A 4,228-nucleotide genomic window follows, 5' to 3' on the forward strand; every position below is an offset into this window, starting at 1 on the left:
ATCATAGCGAGTAGTAGGAGTATTTTTGTATTCTCCACATAAAATTATCGAGCAGCAAAAATTCTGATCAGTTTGCAAAATTTGCAATAACTTGCAATCTTCGATACAGCTGATCACTTTCACAGTTGCAATAGGTGGTCCATTAGGTAATTTATTATCCGCTTGGTGCATTGTCCCCGATTTTGAATTTTTTTACTATTGAATACTTTTTTTTAACATATAATTGAAATATCTCAGAATGAATAAGTTTTTTTTCTAACAAATATTTTTGATGCCACATCATGACGCATTCAAAAATAAAAGAATCTCCTCCAAGCACCCTTCCTCGTTTCACAAAAATTAAGTAGATATAGCTACAAATGTGCCTTTAAAATTATCCCATTTTCGTTTTAACGATAAACTGAAAAATTCGGTCAGAACATTTCAGTATTATTATCTATTTTGGTATATTTCTGGGAAAAATATGGTACAATAGTTGACACACTAAAATTAGAAAATTAGAGATTAATAGTAAATTAACTAAACTAAACTTTTCTTCCTCTCTTTTGTTTATTCACGAACACATGTTTGTGATCAGCAGACATTTTTACTTGTAAGTTTTCGCAGGTAAATTTTTTTCCAGCAGCGCTCTCGATTTCCCACACTTCGCAAGATTTTTGGTACGAGAACACTGCTATTAACTTGTTTATTTCTTTAAAAGGAAATATTTTGCAAAATATTTTTGTGAAACATCCATTCCGCTTAATGCAACTGCTTTTTTTGAAAATTTTTGTATTACTACACTCTAAAAAAATTTTGTTTAAATTTGCGCATATTAAGATAGGTAACCAGTTTCCACTCTTAATGGATGCAAATTTAAACACTGCGTGCTTACTTTTACGTATCATATGTGTGGCGTAGAACAAATTTCAAATTTGTTTTTTGAGTTTTAAGCATTTATTGTTCACATTTTCACAGTCTACACATAAAATGTTTAAAATTTCCTCTAAAAAATTTTCGTTTAAATTTACGCATATAAAGAGAGGTATCCAGTTTCCTCTCCTAGTTTGTGCAAAATTAAACAATGTCTGTTTACTTTTACATATCAAATTTGTCACGTAGCGCACACAAGGGGTGGGTTATGGGGCTAAATTTATTATGATATAAGAAATTATGATAGAAAAAATTTTCTTTTCCATTTCTTGAGCGTCATTTGGTAAGAATTTTTCTTTTTTCTTAAGAGCTCTTTAAAGTTTAACTGCGAATTGCATACTCACTTACTGTTGGTTTTTACACTTTACAGCCTAAAAAAGTTTACCACTGATATGTACTTAATAAGCATTCGAAGATTTAATTTGCTAACTTCGAATTCGTTTCACCAAAATGAGCTACATGATAAAAATACAAGTTCAGTTAAATTTTCGTTATTCGAAGTGTTAAAAAATGAGAAACCAGAAATCGACGAAAATGAATAAAAAAGTGTAAAAATTTCGTGAAATTATTTAATTTATTTATATCAAAATTCTTTTGAAAAGTTTTGTATTACTTTTGAAAGTTGAATGCATCTTTAACCGTTAATTTTTTCATGATTTAATGATCGGAGCTAAACCAAATTACGAGACGACTCTTAAGGTACCATCTTTCCGGTAAAAAAAATAATTATTGGAATCGGTTCACGCGGTGCAAAGTTATGCGGTGGAATAAATAAAAGAAGTAAAAATACCCCGAAGAATTGAAACCTCCCCTTTTTTGAAGCCGGTTTTAAATAGTCTGAGTTCTTTGTAAATTTTATGTAAATAAAATGCAATTGATGATACTTTAAAAAGTTTATTTATTTATTTCATACTGTAAATAAAACTTTCATAAATGTATTTTAAAGAGCGAATTTTCAGTATTTGCTGATGATATATATTTAGAAGTATAAACCCTTTCCCCCAAAAATATATTCCTGCGTGCGCCCCTGGCACTTAGTATTTATTATGGTGACAGGTAATAAGATCAACGGAAATAAGGTCAATTGACTTTATTTCCCACCCTGGTGCGAAATAAAGTCAATTGACATTATTACCATTTTAAAAACGAAATAAAATCAATTGACATTATTTCTCTTTCAAACATTAAATTTGCGACCGGCGCGCACACCACGTCACGCTACGCCGCGGCCCCCGGCCCTCCCCTTCCCCGTCTCCCGACGTGCTGTAACGCAGGTAGATTTATTTTTTGTATACGTTGAAATAAAATTTTTATATATTTTAAACATCGATGGCTTATATTCAATAATACCCCCTATCTGCACACTTTTCACAAAGATGAGATTCTGATATAAAAATCCACCTAAGCTTTAACTGTCATCAGTGATATTAATGCTACCTTATATAACGACAGGTAATAAGTCCCAGATGGTTTCTAAAATCACAAATTAGTTTTTGTGCAAATTGCAGATAGAGGGTATTAATGAATTCAAGCCCACGATATTTCACATTTTTATATTTGTAAGTTATTGGAAGCAGGGATGCCAACTTGGCTCAAACCGTGCCATTTGTTCCTATTTTACTTCAAATGGCACTTTATTTTTAAATTTGGCACAAAATGTCAAAATGGCATAAAAAAATAACATTTCAATACATTTTTGCGAAATCCTTTGCGTGCACTTCTTTTTCTCAACTAAAATTTTCTAATTTATAAAGGCTATTCAACTGGTTTATCTTATTTTATCATTGCACTTTCGTTTGGAAAATGTGGCTTTATTTTATTGCTAAATGTGAATGATTAAAAGGAATTACACCTTTTTTGGCACTTTTATTTTTCTATTTGGCACTTTTTTTATCCTCAATATGGCACCTCATAACTAAGGAGAGTTGGCAGCCCTGATTGGAAGATTTCTGCTGCGTTTTGAGGCAACAACTTGTCTGCAGTAAAAAAGCATATAATTTGTGTTTCAAAAGTGTGTGAAAACCAATCAATTATCTTATATGATCTCGGTTCCGATATTAAATAATCAATAATTGTTTATACCCGCATTTTGGCACATTGGCTCGTTGAATGTGCCATCTAATAAATAGTGTCGTCGTTCTCCTTAGCTGATTTTAAATGACTGCTGGCGGAGACATGAATACAGTGTAAGAAAATTCCTTTTCTATAATTGTTTCCTTATAGAAAGGTTGGGTTCTTTTCCACCTTAGATATTCCGAATTCGTTCAAAATATGCTAATTTAAAACACAGAATTCCTTCAGTGTTCCTCCGGGGTTTTTGGACATGGACTGTTTCTTCAATTTAATAGTGTTCGCTTTATTTTTGTAGAAACGAAAAATGTTTTGCAAGTTATGGATCATTTCTCCACTCTTTCTTCAAATATTTGTCGTATTCCAGCTGTGCGCAGGCGTTTAGTTTTTCGCATCGTGTTTTTACATATTCGTAATTTAAATTTTTTTTAATAGAATCAATTGGTGGTAGTTCATGATTGTGTGTGGATTAATATCACAACACTGAGGATTTGGCAAAAGCCTTTTTCATCTGTTAAAAACCAACACTTACGGGGCAATGTTTATTGTAAGAACAACATTTTTTTCTATGAATCGAGATACTTTAAGCATTGTTGACGCTATTTCCATTTGAATGAGGAAATAGCGTCAATGACGTTATTTCCAAATTTTTGTTGACTTTATTTCGCTTTTGAAAAGGTAATAATGTCAATTGACTTTATTTCGCACCAGAGTGGGAAATAAAGTCAATTGACCTTATTTCCATTGACCTTATTACCTGTCACCTTTATTATTTGTAAAAAATATATATTTACTTTCAAAATGTTTGTAATTTTAAACATTTCATGTGTATATTTTAAACAACTCATGTTCAAAATCAAAACTTGAACATCTTGTGCGTATACTTGAACAGATTCTGGTTGAAAAATAAACACTTTTCAGTAGTAGTTTTACATGCACTTTTTAGAGTGTAGCACTTAATAAGTATAACTTGTATACTTTTGTTGATTAACTGGCGTTTTGGTGGTCTTTTCAAACAATTCATTTGCACTTATGTTTTCCACCTTCGACACGCTATGTTTTATATCTTGATTTTTATACCGAAAATCTAAAAACATATGTATGTATATGTAACTATGTATGTATAGTGTTTTAAATGTTGGTACTTATTCGGCTTATATTTAGTAAAATTTTTTTTGTCATTTGGTACAAAATTAAAAAACTCATTTATCATCCCTGCCTCTGGACAGCCCAGAGCTGTTTTCAT

The sequence above is a fragment of the Rhagoletis zephyria genome, unplaced genomic scaffold, assembly GCF_001687245.7.
Source record: "Rhagoletis zephyria isolate East Lansing unplaced genomic scaffold, Rhagoletis_zephyria_1.1 Rzeph_scaffold_00590, whole genome shotgun sequence".
Taxonomy (NCBI): Eukaryota; Metazoa; Arthropoda; class Insecta; order Diptera; family Tephritidae; genus Rhagoletis; species Rhagoletis zephyria.